A 15,706-nucleotide genomic window follows, 5' to 3' on the forward strand; every position below is an offset into this window, starting at 1 on the left:
GACATAGATATTTATCTGTTACATACTCAGCAGGGCTTAGCAGAGGGCTACCTAAGCATTTTCCCATCCAGGCCCTGAGGAAGCCAAGACTTGCTCAGGTGTGGTGGGGGTGTTTTAATGTGCCTTTAGAGTCCGTATTCCTTGCTAGGCATGTCTTTGAGGGTCATCGTACATTTAAACGGACGTCAAGGTTATCAAAAGCTTAAAAGGCAGGCAGGAAAATATCACTGTAAACCAGACTATAAAGATAAGCATGCACACATCAAAAACAGGACCTGGAGATGAAAAGTCAGATCCCTAGCAAGATCAGACCTCCTCACCAGAACGAAGGAATGATTTAGCCTTTTATATTGCTTGTCTGCAGGCTACTCAGATTTGATTGGCAGTCCTCCACCCTCTACCAGGTCTCTTGCAAGCCTGCGTTCACAGCAGATTGGGCGACTGCCTTCCCCTTGCTTAAAAGATCAGGATTCTCATAGGCTTGCCCTTCCAGCGTGATTGGCTGCTTCTGATACCTTTGTTTGCATGCCTGAAAAGCTCACACCACCAGCCTCCTTCAAGTGTGATTGGCTCTTTGGCCATCAGGCTCGCTCTATCCAGAGTGACTAAGCTGCTTTCTAGCCAATGAGATTGCAGTAGCAGAGGGCAGAGACCAGATTGGCTGCAAAGCTGGCCAAAATGGGTTTCATCAACTTAAACATATATATTATGGGGTAAGGTTGTGTGTGTGTATCCGACTTCCCATCTGAGGTTTGAACAATGACACTACAGGTAAAAAGGTCAACAGGTGAAGCTTTTCTTCTTCATCACCTGCACTTATTGGGAGTCACCTGTCATGCAGCTGGCAACACTAAATTCGTCCCACCCCAGATCCATAACTTTTTTTTATGAAAGACAAGATTTATACGCTGGTAGGGAGCGTCTCTCATCTGCTCAGGACGCGGATGAAAAATAAGAACGCAAGCTTCAGAGGCTCTCTGTCTGCATAAATATCATTCCAGAGAGTGATAAGGGTGCAGGATTCTGTACCTGTTCAGCCTTAGTGGGGGTAGCTGGATTCAAAACCAAACCAAACAGGGCTTTTTCTAGAAACCATAGGTTATAATCAGGGAAACCAGGGCTCTTGGTTTCTTTGTGCGATGGCAAATTCTCAGAAAGCAGGGGGAAGGGTTAAGAGGGGGAAGCTGAGCTGTGAGCCAGTGATCTACCCTCCCCATCTCTCTTATTTAAGCGCAGTCTGGTTTGTTAAGAGGCAGAATGGCTAGGAGCCAGGGCACCAGGTTTAGAGCCTCAGCTGGAAGGACTGGAGTCCAATAAAATCAACAAGAAGGGGGGGGAGAGCTCCCCTGAGTTCCGGCAAACAACCCTCAAATACAGAGCGACACCAGCAGACGTGGAATCCGGCGAGATTATTATAATGAACATTATTCTTGAACACACACAGAGAGAGAGCGCAGACTACTGGCAAGTGCCACGTTCAGCGTCCCCGGCTTCCACTCCGCTCCCCTGGCCGAGGAAAACCCGGCGCAACAGCGTCAAAATAATGGGCTAAAAAAAGACACAGCTGCCCAAAGACAGAGCCACTTAGTTTAATGGCTTATGCATGCATCCTTCCCAGCCTCTCCCTGTGGGCCTAACTCGTCCCTCACCCTCTGGCCTTCACAGGTCTCGCTGCTTGCTCCCCTTCCTGCAACTGCAAAGGCATTCAAGGGATTTGTTGCCCACCGAATAAAAGGCCTCTTGCTGTCCACACTTGGCCTCTTTTTGTAACCCTCCCCCCTTGTTTGCAGTCATAAGGAACGTGAGGAGACTGCAATCGCAGCAGGGCTTTGCTTTCCCCAAACTGCACATTTGGGCTTCTAGATAAATAAGTAAATCTCCCCCCACCCCCCACAGCCATTTAGACAGGCAGAATATCCTCATTAAGGCAGGGCTACAGTGCAGCAAAGGGGGTGGCGCGTTCTCCTGACAGGTTTCCTGACAGCAAGTGCGCATAACTATTTTTATTTTGGGGTTTTTTAAAAAAGAGAGAGAGAGAGAAAGAGCAAAAGATGCAAAGTGATGAGAACAACAGTGGAATGAGAAATGGGAATGGATGGCGGTGGTAGGAGGCGGAGATTGCGCTCTAGCCAAGAGGTTGAGAAATGAGTTTGGCTGCTTGCGACAGAGGAGCTTGCACCTGTCTCCATCGCTTGTTCCTGGACCGCAGTGACACCTTCCTGCGACCTCCTGGAGGCAGGCAGGCACAGAGGCAACGTGCCTGGTTCCGTCGGCCACCAAAGTACCTCAGTCAAGGTGAGGGAGAAACTTTCACAAAAATAGACTGCTCTAAGGCTACTGCAAACCACCAAGAGGCAAGCCCATTTCAGTTTGGTCTGAAATGGCTGCAGGGTTTGGGTCTCAAGGCCACCAGCGTCTGAATGGAAGATTTCCTGGAAACCACAGGGTTCTACGATGGAAGGAAGGTAAGATGTAAGTGTAAGGAAATTAGTAAATGAGTAAATTTCTGGACCCAAGGTGGAAAAATCTAACTGGCACCCTGCAGGGGAGGGATGGGGGTCAGCAGTCCCTCCAAGTGCCCTATTTTCCATGGACAGTCTCAGATCTACACAAGCCGCCCCGGTTTCTGATTTGATCTCTGAATGTCCCACTTTTCCTTAAAAAGGTAAAGGTACCCCTGCCCGTACGGGCCAGTCGTGTCCGACTCTAGGGTTGTGCACCCATCTCACTTAAGAGGCCGAGGGCCAGCGCTGTCCGGAGACACTTCCAGGTCACGTGGCCAGCGTGACGAAGCTGCTCTGGCGAGCCGGCACCAGCGCAGCACACGGAAATGCCGTTTACCTTCCCGCTAGAAAGCGGTACCTATTTATCTACTTGCACTTTAGGGGTGCTTTCGAACTGCTAGGTGGGCAGGAGCTGGGACCGAAGACGGGAGCTCACCCCACCGCGGGGATTCGAACCGCCGACCATGTGATCGGCAAGCCCTAGGCGCTGAGGTTTTACCCACAGCGCTTAGGACGTCCCTATTTTCATTGGAGAAATGTTGGAGGCAACATCTTTGTTTTCATCAAAGAAATGTTGGAGGGTATGGAACAGCCAGAGATTTGCCTGTCTTTAATGGAACATAGGCAGCTGCCTTATGACAAGTGAGATCATTGGTTCATCTAGTTCAGTGCTGTCTACACTGACTGGCAGTGGGACTCCAAAGTTTCAGGCAGAAGTCTCTCCCAGTCCTAGGCCTTTCTCCAGGCAAAGAAGAGCTTTGGCCCTTCCCCAACAGTGTCCCAAAGCAGGAAGTTGAAGCTACTCATGATAAGACCTGGTGCCCACTGGTAAAGTCTACTCTGAATGCTAGAAAACAGTTCCTGTTATACAGCAGACTGTTTTTACCTAGCCATTTAAAAACAAAGAAGCCTTCCTGCCTTCCTTCCTTCCTTCCACCCACTTTCAAACTGTCTTTTAGGATAGTTAGGGGTTTTTCAGTGTGGGAGTTTTTGCAGTCAAAGCTAACAATGCACATCTATGCTAGTTAGTATGTGAAGGGGTTAAAGACCACAGAGTTCTAAACTACTAGATTAGACTGTGATGTCACATCCCCTCTTTTCCAAGGGGAGAGGAAGTAAGGGATGTTTCCTGCTCAGCTCTCTCTCTCTCTCCCTCCCTCCCTCCCTCCCTCCCCCATTTGAACCATGTAAGCTGAGCAGACACATGAGATGGGTGTGCTCCATGCCCAGACTCCATGTTTGAAGATACTTTCTGTATTTCGCAACCAATAATACCTGGCCTGTGTTGTTTCAGCTGCAGCATTGAACAATGCGTGAGTGAGATCTGTAAGTAAAGCATTTAAACTTACTAAAGTTTGTGGTCTATTCACTCCAAGAGAGGTAGAGGGAACACATTTTAAGAGCTTAATACTGGGACATTTAGACATCTAGCAACCTATATTTCGCACACGTTGCAAACACTGCAAATAACAGTGTTTTAAACTCTGCTGGGGGCTGTTTCGGCTAAAGGGGAGTCAAGCCCTGAACATACTTTTTTGAATTCAGGCAGTTAGCCATTTTTTTTTCATAGTTCCCCACACATGTGGGACTTCAGGATTAACTGGTTTTCTCCATTTATTTCCCAACATTCAGTAGTGCACCAGAATTTCATCAATGAGCGGATCAGCAAGATCCCTGAAAGACACACTGCATGGACAATCACACTGGGGGGGGGGTATTTTTGCTATGTTTTGGAATAATAAAACACAGGGTAATCTTCAGCCATGTGCTCTTTTAAGAATGTTAGACAGTGTGGAATGAGATAAAGATGATAAGCTTGGTTCTTATGAGGCATTATATGATTACATAGAATTAATTTGTATGTACTTGCTAATTTTGATGTAAGCAACACAACAGAAGCCATCCTGCAGGAGCTCACCCTGTAATATGCTTGAGATTTCTTTGCACCGTCTCAGTGTCCTACAGAAAGCGGTTTCTGGAAAGGCAAAGGACTCCCCAAAGTCTGAAAGTTGCTGCTTAAACAAAAAGGAGGTGGAACTTGCCTAGGAATATACTATGAAGGCGATACTGAAGGAGACTGTGTTATAAAGAAATTATTTAGCCATCTCTTGCCAACCAGCATCAGGTCAAAAGGTGATGAAGTGGTGTTTTTCTTCTCTGGGTTATATTGAGGCATTTACCTTTTATTGCATAGTGTCCCCTTTGATCGCTGTTCTTTGTGAGGGCATTTCTGGAGATGTGACCCATTGTGTGTGGTGGGGGGAGATTTCCGCTTTAGCCACTGTCCTCCCAGATACGTTATCATGCATTGTCAGTTTTCTGCAAGCAACCCCATGTGGGATCTGATATAGCACTAGATCAAAGCAGCTCTTGTGGCAAGATTGCGCATGCCAGGGTGCGTGGCAGCGCACTTGCGGAGCGTGCAGTCACACGCTTCCCCTTCTCATGTCCCTTCAAAAAGAACAGGGCTGTGTCTGGGTGCGAGATGGGGCATTCGGAGATGGTGCAGTTGCAGAAAAGACCCGTTTTTGTTCTTCTCGAAATGGCAGCATAACAACGGGAGAGGGGGAACTGGGTGTGTTTTGGCAGTTGTTCCTCGTATCCACCGGTGTGTCCAGTGCTTGATATCCAAAGTGAGAGGTTCTGGGGCGCAAGCCTAGATTAGGTGTGATAACCTTTAACCCAGAAGCCTTCCAGATAACCCCAGATGCATGTAGAGCTAGATGGGCTCAGTGGCACTACAGTGGTACCTTGGGTTACAGACGCTTCAGGTTACAGACTCCGCTAACCCAGAAATAGTACCTCAGGTTAAGAACTTTGCTTCAGGATAAGAACAGAAATTGTGTGGCAGTGGTGCGGGAGGCCCCATTAGCTAAAGTGGTACCTCAGGTTAAGAACAGCTTCAGGTTAAGAACGGACCTCCATAACGAATTAAGTTCTTAACCCGAGGTACCACTGTATTTCATTCTAGCAAAATGTCTGGTAAATGGCAGTGTGTATGGATATGCGGCCACAAAGACAAATGTTGTTGAGCAAGCAAGCAAATGCTGATCAGTCTGTACCTCTGTATATACCCCTTTGTTATTGTTGTTGTTGTATTTATACCCAGTGCTTTTTTTCATTTAAAAATTGTTTAGGGGTACTCTCATTTTGACTCTAGAAAACCACCATTTTGTAGTTCAAATTGGGGGGGGGGTACAGTAATTGGGCAAAAGTACAAAGATTCAGAAACTGTTTAGGGGTCTACGTCCCCCCAGAAAAAAATACAGGGCTACGTCCCCCCAATACAGGGCTGCCTTCAGATGTCTTCTAAAAGTCAGATAGTTGTTTATTTCCTTGACATCTGAAGAGAGGGTCTGCCACAGGGTGGGTGCCACTACAGAGAAGGCCCTCTGCCAGGTTCCCTTTAACCTCACTTCTCGCAGTGAGGGAACTGCCAGAAGGCCCTCGGCACTGGACCTCAGTGTCCAGGCTGAACGGGCGGGGGGGGGGGGCAGGAGAGATGCTCCTTCTCAACCCTTTGCTTCCAGGCCCATTAAACCACAGTCGATTTTGCCCCTGGGTTGCTAGACATTCAAATAGGTGTGAGGGGAGGACGGGGATTGGGTGAGCAGCTACTGACGTCCCAAAGGCACAATGGATTCCTAAAGTTGTGGCATTTCCCAGTATAGTTCCTAGGAGAAAAGGGTACTGAGAGGTAAGAGGAGAGAATTCCCACTCGGGTGGAAGATTATTTGTTATTATTCATTACATTTATACCGTACCTTTCCTCAAGGTAGCACACATGCTTCTCTTCCTCCCCATTTCATCTCCACAACAACCGTGTGGGGTAGGTTAGGCTGAGGGGCCGTGGCTGGCTCCAGGTCACTCACTGAGCTTAATGCAGGGACTTGAGCGCTCATCTCCTAGTTTCTAGACCAGCACTAACCACTAGACCTCACTGGCTCTGGTTGCCACAGCCCCTAACATCATTTGCCACTATGGTTGCCAGGTCAGGAGCATCCCAGACCCTGAGATTTCAGGGCCAAACCAGCCCCTAGTGATGTCACATGGGGGTGTGTGTCCTGGTGACGGAGGTTAATTGGGAGAGGGGAGCAGAGGAAGGCAGACAGTCCACTCCCCAGAGTTTCTACGCTATTATGTGCAGCCAGCTCCTGTTGGACTGCAGCTTGCAAGCTGCATGTATTATTATTATTATTATTATTATTATTATTATTATTATTATTATTACTATTATTATACCTCTTGCCCGCAAGGGGCCAGGCAAACCTGGAGACTTCAGCTCAGACCTGGAGGTCTGGCAACTCTTTCTGTCACCTGCCTCTCCTTCCCAGCTTCCAGTGGTAACTCTCTCCAACCCATACCGACAGGCAGGCAGACTTGCAGGGAGGTGCAGGACATTACGCTTGCAATTAATCATAAGTAATAACATTTTCTCTTGTTTCCTGACAGAGTCCAAGCACAGATAACTTGGTTGCAGATATTTATATATATCCTGGTTTCACATAAACCATGAGAGAGAGAGAGAGAGAGAGAGAGAGAGAGAGAGAGAGAGAGAGAGAGAGATCTAGCATTCTTAAGCCAGCACTTCAGAGCCCCACGTCACCTCTCACCCCACTGCAGCCCAGCCTCCTGCCTGCAGCCCATAAACCACCCTGGCTGACATGAGTTATAGCATTTGCTGGAAATTGGAAGAAAAAAAGAATCAGGGAGCGAATGAGAGACACGGCGAGCAAAGCCCACGTCCGTCTCCACCACTCACACAATCATTCCTGCATTGCAGCTGTTTTTGGGGAAGGAAAATGCAGGTATTCGAGCCCTAGGAATACATCCACGCCCTGTGCAAATACGGGCTCCCCCTATATTGCGAGAGGAGGAACCTCTGATCTGACTAGCTCAGGGGGGAGGGAGGAAGGGAGGAATCACCCAACAGAATGCTTAATCTTTAGGATGCAGGTGGAGGAAAGTAAGGGAGAGGAGGAGACCATCAGACTCAGTAGGGTGTGTGTGTGTTTGTTCATGGGGCTGCGGAGACAAAGGAGTATTTATGGGGACAGGTTTGGGCAGAGAGATATTTGCTAGGAGACTGATGGATAGATGGAGCTGGAGACAGACAGGGATGAGAGAGATGAATAATGAGCTGGCAAGCAATATTTCAACAACGCCGAGAAAGAAGGTAGCGCCAGGGAGAACAATTGCGGGTGGCTGCAGTCCTAAACACACTTGCTACTGAAGAAACCCCACAGAACGCAGCAGGGCACAAGTGACTCCTGCAGCAAAATGTTGCAGTGTGGCAAGCTCCCTGTCAGAATTCCAGCCGGCCATGCCCTCCTGTGGGAGATTCCATTCCGTACCCCACCTTGGTTTTCTGTTTTCCTCACTGTACCATTTCATGCCCACAGAGCATGCTCAGCCTTCACTGAGCTGTGTGTGCGTTTGTGTTAAGGCAACTTAAGAGATCACCCCCCCCCCCAATTGTGCTAAGCCCCTTTGGTGTGAATGGCACCATTTTGACAGCAAAGGGGATCCACGCTCAGAGAACCTTTGCTATTAATATATAAGACAGGAAGGGTAGGATTGGTGTACCTAAGTGAGATGCGAGAGACCCCCTTCTTGCTGAACCTCAGACTCATGACAAAGGCGCCTTTATTCCAGAAGGCATTTTAAGGTCATGTTTGGGTTTCTGTTTTCATTTTGGGATAATGTTGTTGGTTTATTCTGCGTGGTTTATTTTATGCACACAGCACAGAAATGCAAATGATGGAACACAGGATTGTATATAACGGCAGAGGGATGAATGGAAGGAGAGCAGGTGAGGGGAAGGACAGATAGACGTGTATGTACAAAACAGAAGTGATTGACAACAACAACAACATATCCCAAAGGAGCCCAGGGTCAAACAAGAAGTGATAAAACAATAAAAGCAACTGAAAAACACATCTTAAACTGAGCCAGAGCTTTTGCCGAGAGCTTAATCGTGGCTCCATAATTGTTTCTAAAGTCAGGAGTCAGCCCTGAATATTCATGTTCTCATAAAGAGGTAAAATTCTCTGAGCATGGGCAGAGGGCCTTCTTCTTATGACCAGACCTTGCTGGGGGCCCTCAGTCTTAACAGTATCACTTCCAGGCATCCTTGAACCCTGGTTCCCCTTTCTTTGTTGGGGGAAGGAAGCATCCTATATACAGTGGTACCTCAGGTTACATATGCTTCAGGTTACATACACTTCAGGTTACAGACTCCACTAACCCAGAAATAGTGCTTCAGGTTAAGAACTTTGCTTCAGGATGAGAACAGAAATTGTGCACTTGCGGCGCAACGGCAGCAGGAGGCCCCATTAGCTTCAGGTTAAGAACAGTTTGTTAAGAACGGACCTCCGGAACGAATTAAGTACCTTAACTCCAGGTACCACTGTATTTATATTTTGATGTTAGCCGCCCTGAGCCATGTTCTGGCCAGGGAAGACGGGTGGTGGACTGACCGATGAATGCAGGAACTGGGGTCTGAGCAGTAAAGCAAGAGTTTTTAAAGTGTTAATCCTAGTTGGGGGTAGGGAAACTGAGGGGCACATTTGGCCACTTCAGGAAGGAAGATAACTTCGGTCACACTTGCCATTAACCACTGGAAAGCCTGTTGGTCTAAGTCAGTGCCCATTTTCTATCATATTTGATCAGACTGGAATCAAGAATTGTTCTCCCCCCCCCCCCACTTCCAACAAATCAGAACTTCATTTTAAAAAATTCCATATAATCAGCGCTGTCACTGAGAAGAATCTGTAGTGGTTGAATAAACAGAACTGGCAAATTTGCCGAAGAAAAGTAAATCAGCATATCACTTGCAATCAATTCAATATGGTTATCAGCTCAATCGTAAACAGAAGTCACAACTCACGGGGGCCATTTTCGCCTTCGCTATTTCATTCATTGGGCAGGGAAGCCCAAGTACCACACAGCTTTCAAAAACAAACGCATCTGCTCCTAAGTCCAACCACTTAAAATTTACCATCGCTGAATAATCGGGGGGGGGGGCAGTTTTAATCAACTAAAGCAGGAGTTGATTAATCTGCCAATTAAGCAGAGTAAAGCTTGAATCCCCAGAGATAATGCTATTATACGCAGCTCTCCAGAGGAAGCTTCCACAGCCTCTCTTTCTCTCTGAAACAACCATTATTATGAAAAAAATGTCTGTTCTGGTGTTCTGAAATATTATTTCCCAGTCATCTGCCTTGCCTTTCAAGGGGAGAAAGCTCTTCCTCTCTCCAGACACCCAGAGGGTATCAAATCTAGTCCCCTATGGAAGGTTGTCTAGAGAGCAAAGAGTTATTAGAGGGCAGTGGAGAACCAGATTTCAATTTCATTTTCAAGACATCTGGGTAAAAGAATCTATTTCAACGGGAGATCAACAGAAGGACTTTGTCAACGTATTTTGCAATTTACAAACCTGGAATGCATTACTGATTTTCATTTGAAATGCACCCACCTATCTTTGGTATGTTTGCTGCTCAAAGCAGGGCTAATGGCATACTAAAAAATGTATTGTATTGTAGCTACACTGCCCTATTAGGAATGGTGGAACGTTGGCTCCGTGGTGAACAATGTGCTTCACAGGCAGAAGGCTGCAGGTTCAATCCCTGATCTCTTCGACTCAAAATACTTGCAAGCAGAAGGGCTGAGAAAGGCACATTTCTAAAACTCTGGAGAGCCACTGCCAGTCAAGATTAGATAGTAGTGGGCTCGATGACTCAGCATGAAGCAAACGTCATCTGCACACCTCCCTGGCCCTGATGAGTCTTAGTCACTTGGAGTGGTCATTGATGGGCCGTTAGGCTGCTGAAAAAGCTGCTTTGAAATATGACTCACACCCACCTGCCTGAGCACGGGCTGGAAACAATTTGGGTTAAAGTGGGCACAGGAGACACCTGGATTTGAGCAGAGTGAGGATGGAGGTGGTTGGCAAAACTGCTAGAAGGTATCTAGAGGGGGAAAGCCAGTTCTGAGACTTCGGGGGACCTTTGGTGATGATCTCTCAGTGAACAAGCAAGCCTGCACACCTGTAATACCTGGTCAACATGTACATTTAAAATCAATAGCTTTAGCCGATGGATCTCAAACCCTTGGCGTGTTAGGGACTCTGCACGTGCTGTAGAGGGAAGTGAGGAGCATATGGGCTCGTCCACCTGGGAAAGTAGCCCATCTAGGAGAAGGGAAGCTCTGATCCTAAACCTCTGCTGCCTTGTGGGATATCTTCAGGAGAAGAAAAGTCTCAGGAGTAAACCCTACAAAAATCAGGAGTGGAGTCCCTAAGATGGTTGGATGGTGCCTTGTATAATTATTATTATTATTATTATTATTATTATTATTATTATTATTTATTATTTGTACCCCGCCCATCTGGCTGGGTTTCCCCAGCCACTCTGGGTGGCTTCCAACAAGGCTTAAAAATACATCAAAATGTCACACATTAAAAACTTCCCTGAACAGGGCTGCCTTCAGATGTCTTCTAAATGTCAGTTGCTTATCTCTTTGACATCTGATGGGAGGGCGTTGGACGGTGCCTTGTATGCCTCCATCTGTCCATTCCAGCAGTCAAGCTGGTACCAAACTTATTGCTCTGGGCTGCTTTGGGCCACATCAGCGAGACTGACGGGAGAGGGTCATTTGGGCAGCCCAGGACCTCCATACACACTGCCCATGCTTGTACCCCAGACAGATCACTTCAGTGCTGCTAATAACTTCAACCCTGGAGGCACACTCCATTGTCTCTAGAGACAGATGCCAACAGTGATGCTAGGTCAGGTGTAGGGAACCTTTGGCCCTCCAGTTGTTGATGAGCTGCCACTCCCATGATCCCCAGCCAGCCTGGCCAACAGCCAGGGACAATGGGAGTTGCAGTTCAGCAACATCTGGAGGGCCAAAGGATTCCTGCACTAGGTTGCATCCAGTGTAGACTCACTGAAAGGAATGGATGTGACTAACAAGGCCATTAATTTTAATGGATGTACTTTGGATACAACCCACTATAAGTTTCATAATTTTCTCCAAAAGAGCCTAATTTTGTAAAGGCTGTTCCAGACATTCTACCACTTTTGGGCAGTGGAAGCACATGTCTCTGAGTCAGCCTGTCCAGGAAGTGGCCTCCTAGCTTTTTCCCTTGAAGGGGCTACAGTCCAGATATTTAACTGATCATGCAGGAGGCCTCGATGGAGTTTGGATTTGGATTTGATATCCCGCTTTATCACTACCCGAAGGAATCTCAAAGCGGCTAACATTCTCCTTTCCCTTCCTCCCCCACAACAAACACTCTGTGAGGTGAGTGGGGCTGAGAGACTTCAGAGAAGTGTGACTAGCCCAAGGTCACCCAGCAGCTGCAGGTGGAGGAGCAGGGAATTGAACCTGGTTCACCAGATTACAAGTCCACCGCTCTTAACCACTACACCACACTGGCTGTCAAGGCCATCTCTCGATGGCTAGGAGGGTGTTTTTCCAGTTCTGATTGGTTTGCCAGCTGCAGCCCCTTTGTGACAGAAATGACTCTGCCACTGTAGTCCATGCTCTGGTTACTTCCATATTGGATTACTGCAAGGCACTCTACATGGGGCTTCCCTTGAATATAACTCAAAACTTCAATTGGTCCCAATTAAGCAGCCAGATTACTGGCTGGGTTTCCATTTAGATCACATATAACCCCTGTTTTAAAACAGCCACATTCCTTGCCAGTTTGTTTCTGGGCCCATTCAAGGTGTTAATGTGAATATTTTAAAGTCCTAAGGCATGCATAAGCAAACTCGGCCCTCCAGATGTTCTGGAACTACAACTCCCATTATCCCTAGCTAACAGGACCAGTGGTCGGGGATGGTGGGAATAGTAGTCTCGAAACATCTGGAGGGCTGAGTTTGCCTATGCTTGTCCTAAGGACTCTGGCCCCAAATATCTGTAAGACTGCCTCCTTCCCTACAGACCCTCTCAGGTGCTAAGATCAACAGAGGGGTTCCTATTGGTGGTTCAGAAACTTGGGTGGCAGAAGCCTGGGAGAGGGCATTCTCTATGACTAGCCCCTAAGCTGTTGAGCTCCCCACCTGCAGAGGTGGATCTAGTACAGGCATAGGCAAACTCAGCCCTCCAGATGTTTTGGGACTACATTTCCCATCATCCCTGACAACTGGCCATAGGGATCATGGGAGCTGTAGTCCCAAAACATCTGGAGGGCCGGGTTTATGTATGCCTGATCTAGTAACTTCATTATACAATTTTCAGTGAATATTGAAGACACACCTCTTTACACTGGTCTTCAACACCTGAGATGCATATATATTTTAGTGATTGTATTATTCAGGTGTCTGTATAGGGAGCCAGTGTGGTGTAGTGGTTAAGAGCGGTAGTCTTGTAATCTGGGGAACCGGGTTCGCATCTCCGCTCCTCCACATGCAGCTGCTGGGTGACCTTGGGCCAGTCACACTTCTCTGAAGTCTCTCAGCCCCACTCACCCCACAGAGTGTTTGTTGTGGGGGAGGAAGGGAAAGGAGAATGTTAGCCGCTTTGAGACTCCTTCGGGTAATGATAAAGCGGGATATCAAATCCAAACTCTTCTTCTCTTCTTCTTCAGGATTTTAAGTTTTTAACGTTGTTTTAAATGTTGCTTTTTCAGTGGTTATGACCTGCTATGAGACCTCAGAGAGAAGGACAGATAACTAACTAACTAACTAACTAACTAACTAACTAACTAACTAATAAATAAATGAATTACAGCCAGTCACCCAGTATCACCAAAGGGTTATGTGTTACCACTGTTAATTCCCATGTTTCAAGGACTGAGCCCTAGAATGGATGCCCTCTCTCTCTCTCTCTCTCTCTCTCTCTCTCTCTTACACACACACACACACATTGATATTTCCTTGTTAATCAGTTCAAATTGTAGTGCTCATAAATTCTTACAATAACAAACAAACAAATATTTACAATCTAAAGAAACCCAATACGTTAAAAAACTAAGAGGAGAAAGGAAGGGAAAAAGAGGAAGCAAATATTCAAGTCCATTTGCGTTCTTGATGATAAACATTGCAGCAGAGCTGGCTCTTACAAATAAAGACATGTTGCGTGTAAGACTGCCAGAAAAATAAGGTTCTTTTGCTTTCAGGCCAGTTGCCAGAAAGGGGGCTAGGCCATTTTCCTCTTTTCTCAGTTGTGATTTGATTATATATCAAAAATACCAGATCGCCTCAGGAGGTGGGAAATCACTTTGTATTGCCCTTGCTATGTATAAGAAAAGGATGCTGTGAGTCAACAACAGAGTCAGAGAAGTAATGGTACAAGAGCAACAGATTTTGCTTCCTGCTCACATCTTAGTATTGCCATTTGAGTGGCAGGATAGAATCATAGAATCGTTGGAAGAGACCCCAAGGGTCATCTAGTCCAACTTTCTGCAATGCAGGAATCACAACTAGATCATAAATGACAGATGGCCACCCAACCTCTGCTTAAAAACCTCCAAGGGAGTTCACCACCGCTTGCGGGAGTCTATTCCACTGTCAAACAGCTCTTACTGTCAGAAAGTTCTTCCTGGTGTTTAGTTGGAATCTCCTTTCTTGTAACATGAATCGATTGGTCCTAACCTCTGAGGCAGAAGTAAACAAGCTTGCTCCATCCTCCAGATGTTTGAAGATGGCTATCATTGAAAGATGGAGGACACAAGGAGAAGGGGACGACAGAGGACAAGATGGTTGGACAGTGTTCTCGAAGTGACCAGCATGAGTTTGACCAAACTGCGGGAGGCAGTGGAAGACAGGAGTGCCTGGCGTGATCTGGTCCATGGGGTCACGAAGCGTCGGACACGACTAAACGACTAAACAACAACAACAATCCTCTCATTCTCCTTTTTTTACAGGCTAAACATAGTTCCCTCAACCATTCCTCATAAAGCTTGGTTTCCACATCCTTGATCATCTTGGTCACTCCCCTCTGCACACATTCCAGCTTATCAATATCCTTCTTAAATTGTAGTGCTCAGAACTGGACATAGTTGTAGTCTGACCAAGACAGTAGAAAGCGGGACTATTACTCCTTTGGATCAGGACACTAGACTTGACACAGCCCAACCTAGAACAGCATTCACTTTTTTTGCTACTATATCACAGTTGACTCATGTCACACTACTAAGACCCCTAGATGCTTTTCACGTGTACTAATGGCAAGCCATGGGTCCCCATCTTATATTTGTGCCATTAGTTCTTCCTACCTAAGTGTAGAACCTGGCATTTGTCTCAATTAACATTCATTTTGTTAATTTTGGCCCAGCTCTCCAATCTGTTAAGATCATCTTGAATCCCAATTCAAGCAGTGGCTACCTATCCTAGCTTGGTGTCATCTGCAAATCCCCTCAATACCTTCATCCGGTCTTGACTATGCTACCACTCAGTGGATTTGTAACTGGCTGACTGACCGAACCCAAAGGGTGCTCATCAATGGTTCCTCTTCATCCTGGAGAAGAGTGACTAGTGGGGTGCCACAGGGTTCTGTCTTGGGCCCGGTCTTATTCAACATCTTTATCAACGACTTGGATGATGGACTCAAGGGCATCCTGATCAAATTTGCAGATGACACCAAACTGGGAGGGATGGCTAACACCCCAGAGGACAGGATCACACTTCAAAACGACCTTGACAGATTAGAGAACTGGGCAAAAATAAACAAGATGAATTTTAACAGGGAGAAATGTAAAGTATTGCACTTGGGCAAAAAAAATGAGAGGCACAAATACAAGATGGGTGACACCTGGCTTGAGAGCAGTACATGTGAAAAGGATCTAGGAGTCTTGGTTGACCACAAACTTGACATGAGCCAACAGTGTGACGCGGCAGCTAAAAAAGCCAATGCAATTCTGGGCTGCATCAATAGGAGTATAGCATCTAGATCAAGGGAAGTAATAGTGCCACTGTATTCTGCTCTGGTCAGACCACACCTAGAGTACTGTGTCCAGTTCTGGGCACCACAATTCAAGAAGGACACTGACAAACTGGAATGTGTCCAGAGGAGGGCAACCAAAATGGTCAAAGGCCTGGAAACGATGCCTTATGAGGAACGGCTAAGGGAGCTGGGCATGTTTAGCCTGGAGAAGAGGAGGTTAAGGGGTGATATGATAGCCATGTTCAAATATATAAAAGGATGTCACATAGAGGAGGGAGAAAGGTTGTTTTCTGCTGCTCCGGAGA

The 15,706-nt window shown here is 46.7% G+C and overlaps 1 protein-coding gene across 1 annotated transcript in view; it reads right to left on the reverse strand.

Annotated features, from left to right (window-relative positions):
- Positions 1–15,706, reverse strand: part of STX1B (syntaxin 1B) — a 56,253-nt gene that overhangs the window by 19,907 nt on the left and 20,640 nt on the right. The gene's annotated exons all lie outside the window — the stretch shown is intronic.

Source organism: Podarcis vaucheri (assembly GCF_965113315.1).
Source record: "Podarcis vaucheri genome assembly, chromosome: 13".
Lineage (NCBI taxonomy): Eukaryota > Metazoa > Chordata > Lepidosauria > Squamata > Lacertidae > Podarcis > Podarcis vaucheri.